At 47.7% G+C, this 9014-nt stretch overlaps 1 protein-coding gene across 1 annotated transcript in view; it reads left to right on the forward strand.

The window, feature by feature from the left end:
- The window catches only part of Lin52 (lin-52 DREAM MuvB core complex component), a 97500-nt gene extending 95272 nt beyond the window's left edge, over positions 1-2228 (forward strand). Inside the window, exons 7-8 of the transcript XR_004518316.1 lie at positions 1239-1344; positions 1760-2228. The gene's annotated coding sequence lies outside the window, so the exon portion shown is untranslated. The remainder of the gene's footprint in view (positions 1-1238; positions 1345-1759) is intronic.
- Positions 2229-9014: the final 6786 nt, after the last annotated feature.

Raw genomic sequence — 9014 nt, forward strand, 5'->3', positions numbered from 1 at the left:
TTTTTTGAGACAGGCTCTTGCTATGTAGTTCAGGCTGGCCTTGAACTCACTGTATAGCTAGCTGGCCTCAAGCTTGTGATCTTCCTGCCTCAGCTGGAATTACAGGTTTTAATTTGTTATATTTGACACAGCATAATTTGTTATCATATTTGTTTGTTTTGTGGCAGTGGGGGTTGCACACAGAGCCTTGCATTAAACTACATCCCTAGTCCATCTGCCAGCCCACCTGCCTACCTGCCCTCCCTCCCTCTCTTCTTTCCTTCTTTCCTCCCTCTCTTCCTCCCCCGTCATGATCAGACATGGTCTTGCTAAGCATCTCAGTCGCCCAGGCTGGGCTCCAACATACAAGCCTCCTGCCTCAGCCTCCCACAGTGCTGGGTTATAGGAATGTGCCACCATGCCTGATTCTGTCAGAGTTTTTAAGTGGACACTTGCTGACCTCTCCTTGGTTTTGGTTCTCTAGCACTGGTTTGTTGTAACTCTTCCAGATTGACCAAAGTCAGGGCAGTGAAAATGGAACTGGTGCAAGTCATTCCATTGTCCTGTGGCTTCCGAAGTGTGTTTGGACCTCCGTGGGAGCTTTGTAACGAAGCCAAGGAATTTAATTTCTGGTGGCTGCTTCCAGCTCTTCAGTTTCCTCCAGGATTAAAGGCATCACAGGAAGGTTGAACAGAGCAGAGCAAGAGGAAGTGGGGAGATGGGCCAAGGTGGATAGTGACATAACACAGATTCTTACCAGTTCTCATCTTGGCCTAACTCCATTTCTGAGCATTTGGTTATATTGTTTTCTTCATCCTTTGAGAACCACAAGACTTCATTTCACCAGAGGATGGACAAGCAGGTCTCCCTAAGCTCGGGTTGGAAGTTCTCACTGGCCTGGGAGTGGCTTTTCCTGTCTCTGTAGATGACTTGGCATTCTGGGGGTTTGTCTGTAACCATCTCTTTGTTCAGAACTTTTGCTGCTACAGCAGGAGGCAGGGGCTTCAGGTGGCTCAGGTGCAACTCTGAGACTCCAGGTTGGCATGAGTGCTAGGGGAGCCTGTTAATTAGCACGAAACACCCTGATGCTCCATTAGCCAGCCCAGGCATTCAGAAGCTTCCCCTCCTGGGGGCCTCTTCCTCCTAATGAGAGCTGGGAGAGGTCCCTCACAAAACACTGCCTCAGAATAATATTCCGCTTTGTCCCCACCAGTAACCAGGGCTGACAGGATCACTCTGTCCATTTCTCTTCTAATTAGCACAATTCTAGCATGGCCTGAGCCAGCAAACGGAGAAAAGCGATCAAAAGCGATCGGACAACCGTACCGAATCACAAACACAAGGAGGCCCATTCTCTGTAATTAGGTGAGACAACTCTTCAGTCTTTCCTCGGCTGGAGTTTGCCGCTAAGACTCTTGCTGTGTGGGTCCCAGCAACATAAGTTACGTGTCTCCCTGGGACCCTAATAAGCCCCAGATTGTCTTCCGCTTCACACAACTCTAACCAGGGGACAGATGGGGGGGTAGCAGTGCAGCAAGGGGACAGAGGACAGGGTTTCTAAATAAGCAGCCGCTGTGAGGCTCTGAGAGGCAGGCGCTGGGGCAGTTGGCTTGAGAGCAGAAGAGCTCTGGGCACAGCCTGACCCCGTCCTGAGCTGCAGTCTGAGGCATTTGGCGGGGTGGTTATGTTCTACTCTTTGCTCTTTGACTTCCCCCCTCATTTGTCTCTTTTGGTCCCTTTTTACCCCTTCTCCTATGCGTCCACTCCGGGCCCATCACAGGCAGCTGTGACAGGCGCCATTCCTGGAACCACACTGAAGTGCAGTGCGGCAGAAGAGAGCGAAGCACAGGCTGCATAGCTCCCTACCTACCCTGACCTGCGCTAAGAGCCCGCAGCGCTTCGTGCCTCCAGCCCTCGCCTGCTGTCCCCAACCTCGCTCCTGGATGAACCCTGCTTTTTAAAACAGAAAAGTGGCCTGTCAACTGCCAAGAGTGCAGCCAAGAAGCCACAACTGGCCGCACTCCACGAGGCTCGGAAATTGGCCACTTAATGAATAGAAACAGCTCCCAGAGTCGCTGCCTGTTACAGGGATTATTTGGGGGCAACACAGTGGTCACGTGGTCATAGCCAGGAACAAAGGATGAAGGGGAGAGTGGCGTGGAAATCTCAGTACAGCCCCAGCTCTAAACAGAATATTTTCATCTTTATCTTGGGCTGTGCTTTGTCTCAATCTGTACCTGATGCTTTTGAAAGTGACCTGCAATACTAGAAAACACTCAATTATATAGATAGCAGTGAGCTTCAAAATGCTGGTGATCAGAGTTGCTTTGTTTTTCCGTCTTCCCTGAGACATGGAGAGGAAACAGTAAGATTTAACTTCTGAAATTACTTTCGAGTAATGTCAGAGAATGTGTCCCTATTTGCTCAGTCTCCTATAGTTTCTTCGATTATGAACACAGCTTAGAAGATAACCTGGCACATAATAGGTGCTTACTAAGAATCTGTTCAAAGACCAGCCTGTGTCTTGCTAGTCAGCATTCATAGCCAGTTATTGACCTAAAGAAAGAGCTTGGATTCCAAGAGAGGCAGAGATGAGCTTGTGCAAGACTCTGTTCTCTCTGCATCCGTTTCCTCGGGCAACGTTTACAGAGGCGACCCAGTGTCAAGAGAAGAACAGACTCAAAAGTCAGGTTGCCAGGGCCTGAATCCTGCTCCTGCCATCTACTAGCTAGGTGATGTTGGGTAAATTGCCTAACCTCTCTATGCCTTGCTTGGTTTGCCCATTTATGAACTAGGTACCCTAATAGCCCCTAATCGTAGTGTAGTTATAATGATTGAAGGGGTACTTGCAAAGTGCAAGAACAGTGCATGTCTTCTCATTATATAACTGTTTGATGAGCTGTATAAAGTTGGTGCTATTAGTCTTTTTTATGCAGTTCTCACATTTTAAACATGTACATCCCCCACAAAAAAAATTAATAAACCCACCAGGCATGGTGGCACACATCTATAATTCTAGCACTCAGGAAGCTGAGGCAGGAGGGTAACCACCAGTTTGAGGCCAGCCTGGGCTACCTAATGAGTTTAAGGCCAGCCTGAACTACATCATCTCCCCTCTGCCATTGATAACCTAGAGAAAATATGGTAACTTTTGGTTACCTAGAATAGTCAGTTAAACAGAGTGCCATTTCTCTACCCCTTCAGGAGGGCTGGCAGTTTACTGACTATTTCTAACCCCATCCTCCCACCTCAAATCTGAGGTAACCCAAGTGTCAGCTTGGGCATTTAGTAAATACCATGTTGACTTTGCATACAGTGGCCATAAAGACCATTTGCTGCTAATGAGCAAGGGAGGGAATGATGCTCTTTGTGACATTAGTAGGTTACTGAGTCGATACTGTGCTTGCCATGTCTCCAATTGTGCCTCCCTAGTCTTTGTGGTCTAATAGTTTAAACATCCACACTTCACTTCCCTGCTGTGTCCCGGCTCCCATGCCCCATCCCTCCAGCCTTCCTCCAGATGCTTTGTTACGGAGTTGCTCAACTTCTTGTTACCCTAGGAGGTCCTCTAGGGCCTCCTCAGGCTTCACCCCGTCTGGCAGCCTGTGGAGAGCAGCCTGGCCTGAGTGCAGCCTGAGAACTCCAGGTCAAGCAAGGCTGAAGGTCACATACCGGGTCTTCCTGGACATAGCTAAGCCCCGGGAGCCAAAGGAGCTGCTGAGAAGAGTCAAGTTAGAAAAGTCAGTGACTTGAGGCCCAGAAACCAGAAGCACTAGCTACAGCTGCAGCGGAGCCTTGGGCAGGGCCATGAGGGCTGCGCAGGGCCCAGAACCAGAACTGGTCTCTGCGGAAAGGCGGGTGTCTGGCAAGCTCCGGAGAGCTGCTTCACCTTGGCCGCCTGCTCCCTACCCTCTGTCCCTGCTGCCGCTGCCACCGCCTGCGCCTTCTTCCAGCTGAACTTCATGCCTGCTTCTCCCACAGCCACACCACCACAGCCAAGCGAGCAGATGGCCCACAGGTGCGCAGACGTGCGGCTGTGGAGCAGCTCACGCCGCACTTACGTAGTGAGCTAGTAGGCGGCCTCTCGGTGTGGCAGGAAAGGGACAGTATTATGGAAGAAATGGTTTGTCGTGAGAGTAAGTGAAGATAGCACGATATCCAATGTGGCAGGGAGGGATTAGAAATAGAGCAAGGTTGTAATAGTGTTTGCTGCCCATTGGAGGGTTATGGATCAGTTCCTTTTCCTCTACATTTTCTAATCTCCCTACGGAAGCCTATGTTGCTTTTGAAATACAAGGAGAAGAAAGCCTCTGGAACTGAGTGAGTATACAGGTAGGTGTACAAGACTTCCAGTGCCCCATCCTTCACCTCAGCCTATTAATGTGCACAAGTGAGCACACACATGATTCATCAATGACCTTTGTAATTGGAAGATAGCTTTTGTTCTTGTGTATGAAACTATCTGATTAATCTGACAGCCAGGTGTTTACTGAGCACCTGCTAAGCATCCAGCCCTGTACTAGGCTGTCCAATCCATCACATGTAATGTGGAGAAAAACTACTCATCCCCTAATCGTGCAGGGGTCACCCCGTCTCACATTCTGTTCACAGAGCCTTGGCCTGTGAACAGAAAAATGTTCCGTCAGTGTTGTAAAATTGCTACCTTGTCCCTCAGTCCATCACTACACTGAGAAAAGTATCTCACCAAATTTTTGCTATAGTATCATAAGGGTGAATTTCTCCAATCCTGAGACATGTAAAAAATTACTTCCTGTGTGTTTGAATTTCACTGCTATCTTCCTGTTTACCACCCTCACCCTTCCCAACGGGGAGAGAAGGAGGGGAAGATGAGCTAAGGGTTAGGGGTAGGGATGGCCGAGGAGGCTGGAATTATATTGTCATCACAGATGGGCACCACCCATCCAGAGAGGAAGCGGAGTGTGTTCAGTCCCAGCCGATCTGAAGGACACGGGTGTGGAGGTGGTGGTTCTCACCTTCCCTGGGAGACGAGTGTGTTTGCAAATTCAGTATCTCTGCAAAATAAGAGGCATAGTCATGGAATTGATGGAGAAGACAGGAAAACGCCAGGGCCAGATGACACAACAAAATGGAGAAAAATGGACTTTGTCCTGAGAGGCGACCACTCCAGCCCTGAACACCTGGAACATACAAGCCCAGGCATCTGCCTAAGCCCTGGAGGACCCTAAGGAGCTTTACCCCTCATTTTCCACAGTAGAAATAGGTGTCATGAGTGAGAGAGTCCATGCCTGCCATGCCTGCTCCAGCTGTCCCCTCCTCTGCCAGCCTGTGCACTTGTTTAACCTATTTTCCAAAGAGGCTGCACTCTGCCCAGCGGACGACAGCCAAACAGAGCCGGGAAGATGGCAGCCGACTGCAGCCTTGAGTCCTGCCTGACTGCTGCAGTAACTGGGGTGTCAGCAGATGACGCGTGGCGGCCAGACCTGATCAGCCTCCTAAAGAACAGCGCGACAGAAGGACAGCTGAAGCCGTTGTAACGACAGGAGGCTGGCAGGGCAGGCGACACTTCCCACCATCACCAAAGATGGATGCAAATTGGTTTGGTTCTGACCCTGTCACACCAGGGAGGATCATGATTCGAGCAGGGCTGGGCAAGGGAGGGGCGCAGCAGGGGCGGTGAGGATTGGCGTCTCCCTTCACGTGTTCATTAATGCTCTGAAAGACTGGGCAAGCGGCCTGCTAATGAAACCTGCAGATGATTGGTGTTGCAAACCTCAGAGAGGACCGAGAAACAGCACGGTGAGACCCAGAAAGCTTAGAAATATGGGCAGCAGATTGTCAAATGGGATTCATCCTAGGAAAATGAAAGTCAGCGCGACAGGGAGCGGTGATGGAGACGCCTCTGGCTGGAGCCTGCAGCCGGGAAAGCTGATGGGTGGCCGGGTCAGGAGGCTGAGGAAGGGGATACGGTTTGGGTGTGTTGGGGGAGACAGAGGAGCTGGCCCTTGCGAATTTCTGTCCAGGACTGACTGTAGAGCCAACAGTGTCACCCAGGGCCCTCTGCAAGGTCAGGCCTCTGACGTCATGGCCATAAGATGCACATATTTGCATTTAAGTTAAGGGGAATAAAGCTGTTTTGACCTGTTTTACTAAAATGAAAAGGCAAAAGACATTTTTAAATTTTTTACCCTTAATTATTGAAGATAGGCTACTCAAGAGCAGGGGCAAGAAGAGCCCCCCCATCTTCCGTGGCTTCCCATCCTCTGTGAACATTTCTTGGACATGTTAACTCATTTACATTAAGTGCACAGATCTTAAGCGGACAGGTCAGTGTTATTTTCTGTGAGCAAATCACTTCACATCACCTAGTCTTAGTTTCCTCATCTGAATGAGAGCACCAGCAGCAGCGCCTGTCTCAGAGCTGAGGGCTATATTTCGCTTTTTCAGAACTGGGGATTGAATCCAGGGCTTCTGCGATGAGCCACCAGCCCTTTGTATGTTTTCTTGTGTGACAGGGTCTCATGGGTCGCTAAAGCGCACAGACTGGACTTGAATTTGTGATCTTCCTGCCTCAGCCCTCCCTCTCAGAGTGCTGGGATTACAGACATGCACCTCCTGTCCTTACAGATGTGCCTGGCTCATACCTATGTTTAGAGGATTAAATGAGCTGGAACAATAAAGCCCCTAGGACAGGGATGGCAAAGCTTTTAGAGATGAGCACCCAAACTATAACCCAAAACCCACTTATTTATCATACAGTGCAATTAACCCTGAATTTAGCAATTAAACCTGAATATTGAGATTTTAGTTTAGAAAAAACAACTCCTGGGCCGGGGATTTAGCTCAGCGGTTCGGTGGCCTGCCTTGCAAGCGCAAGGACCCAAGTTCAATCCCCAGTACCAAAAAAATAAAAACCTCCTAAATTAACATCTTTTGTCTTAAAAAAAACAAAACAAAACATCGTGTCATAGGTTGACCACCACTGCCCTAGCACATAGTAAGCACTGAGATACAGATGATTAGCATTACTACTTAGTACCCTTTAATTTTATTTCCTAAGCTTTACTCCTACTCCACATATAAATTATTACCTTCTCAGACATCTTTTCAGAGCGCAGATGCTGAGTAAATCCTGCTTGATGGATGGAGGTGCTAGAATCTTCTTAGAATGATTTTGTTCTTAGCCAACTCAGGTCTTCTTTCAGTGAAATCACTTTCTTCAAAGTGAAAGAAGAGTATGTAAAATCCTCATATCAGAGTCCTTTTGGAGATGAAACATTCGGCTATGAGTTTGTGCTAATCACATAGCATTGTGGGCTGAAATCTTCGGCTAAAGGAAAACCCAGCCTGATGAGTGAGAGCCCAACTTTTGGCTCCAAACTGGGTTTGAATTAGGGTAACTCACTCTCCAGTTTGCTCGGAAATCAGGAGTTTCCTGGGTTTAGGGACAAGTCCTGCTAATGGGACACTTAGTAATTCTACTTTGAGCCAAGTTCTGCAACGTTAAATACGTTTGGGTGTGGCCTTATTGAACTTGGTTTCCTCTTCAGTTGGACAGGAAAATAACCCATTCTCCAGGTTGTTTGTTTTGTGGGTTTTGTTTTTTTTTTTTTTGTGGTACTGGGGATCGAACTCAGGCCCTTGCTTTTTGCAAGGCAGGCTGCGGAACCACTGAGCCAAATCCCTAGCCCTCTCCAGGTTGTTTGAAGGATCGAATGAGACACTGTACTGTTTAATAATACTTAGCAAGATGCTTAATCTGTAATATAAATGATCACCAAATATTGACATCAACTTAAGATTCCATGTAAGTCAAGTTTAAAAACAGACACAAATGATGCTAAGAAGTCAGACTAGTGGCCTTCTATGGGCCTGGAAATGTTCTAGTGGGAAAATACTGAGTTTTGGCAAAATACCTTTAGAATCAAACATCATGTTTAGATAATCAGAAGCATTTTTCTTAACCATGTTGGTTATGTAAATAAGGCAGAGAAAATAAATGTATCTCCATGATGTTAAATAAAAATCCAGTAGGAACTTTGGTTGTTCCCCACCTTATTCGTGCTCCACCCTACAAAACAAAGACTTCTGTTTTCCTGTGCTGTTCCCAGCCTCCATTCACACAGTCACGCAGGCTTTCACTGTCATTGTCATCATGGCCTTGATTTAAGAATGCTCTTGCTTGGCTCTGCGTCTTTCTTTTCTGATGTGAGCTGCTCACCCTCTGTGAGCAGTGGGGCACATGACGCCCCTGGAGAACTTTCAAAGCTGGCAGCTCACTTCCCAAAGCCTCACTGAGTCTTTGACCTTCAAGAATACACAGTCTTTGTTAATTCCGCTTCAACATGAATACCCAGTAGAAATGAGTGCTGACACCCACCAAAAGACACTTGCAAGTAGTTTAAAACTGGTTTTTAAAAAAGGCTGGGCACTGTAATCTCAGCCAGCGCTCGGGAGGCTGAGGCAGGAGCATCTCTGAGTTCGAGACCAGCCTGGGCTATGTAGTGAGTTCCAGGTCAGTCTCAACTACACAGTGAGACCCTGTCTCAAAAACAACAACAACAACAAAAAAGGCTGGGCATGGTAATCTTAGCACTAGGGAGGCTGAGGCAGGAAGATAATCACGTGTTTAAGGCTGGCCAGCCTGGACTACATAGTTCAAGGCCAGCCTGACCTACATAGCTAAGACCCTGTCTCAAAAAAGTCTGTCATGGGAGAATAGATAAATTGCATATCAATACAATGGAATGCCAGTCAAAAATAGAAAAAGAACTATCGTACTGCTTCCTACAATAACATGAATGAACCCCACCCACATGAAAGAGGAGAAAATTACAGCAGACACAGCAGGCAACTATGCTGTGACTCCATGAATATGAAATTCTGCAATAGAACTAATTTAGGGTGATTGAACTCAGAATAGTGGTGGCCTTGGTGTACTGGCTGGAAAGTAGCACAAAGAGTCTTCTGGAGTTTCAGAGCTATTCCGTCTTGATGTGAGTGGTAGTTACACAGGCATATCTGTATGTCAACGTGCATCAAGCTGTGCATTTAGT

Source organism: Fukomys damarensis, unplaced genomic scaffold (genome assembly GCF_012274545.1).
Source record: "Fukomys damarensis isolate Sample0158 unplaced genomic scaffold, DMR_v1.0_HiC HiC_scaffold_21, whole genome shotgun sequence".
Classification (NCBI taxonomy): domain Eukaryota; kingdom Metazoa; phylum Chordata; class Mammalia; order Rodentia; family Bathyergidae; genus Fukomys; species Fukomys damarensis.